Raw genomic sequence first — 495 nt, 5'->3', positions numbered from 1 at the left:
ACTATATAGGGAATAGGGCTCTGGTCTATAGTAGTGTACTATATAGGGAATAGGGCTCTGGTCTATAGTAGTGTACTATATAGGGAATAGGGTACCATTTCAGTATCTGCTTGTTATAATATGTGTATCCTATGGCTGGTTCTCACACTGCACCCTATTCCCTACATTGTGCACTACATAGGCAGTGTACTACATAGGGAACAGGGTCCTGGGGGTGTATCCTGTTAGTGTCGTTCCAGTTCCATCAGAATGGGGAACCAGCGTCTTTCAGATGTTCCTTTATGGCCAGTGTTGGAGTGCCTCGGTCCCCATCCGGTGTTGACGTTTACCGTGTTACTATTAGACACACACACACACACGTACATACACACACACACACACACACACACACACACACACACACACACACACCACCGCTGGCATCCAACACAGAGCTGGCACAGAACTCACCAGCAACATCCAGGGGGGCATTGAATGTGTGTGTGTGTGTGTGTG

This window comes from Oncorhynchus gorbuscha, unplaced genomic scaffold (genome assembly GCF_021184085.1).
Source record: "Oncorhynchus gorbuscha isolate QuinsamMale2020 ecotype Even-year unplaced genomic scaffold, OgorEven_v1.0 Un_scaffold_1795, whole genome shotgun sequence".
Lineage (NCBI taxonomy): Eukaryota > Metazoa > Chordata > Actinopteri > Salmoniformes > Salmonidae > Oncorhynchus > Oncorhynchus gorbuscha.
The sequence above is the reverse complement of the archived record's forward strand: the minus strand, read 5'-3'. Positions refer to the sequence as shown.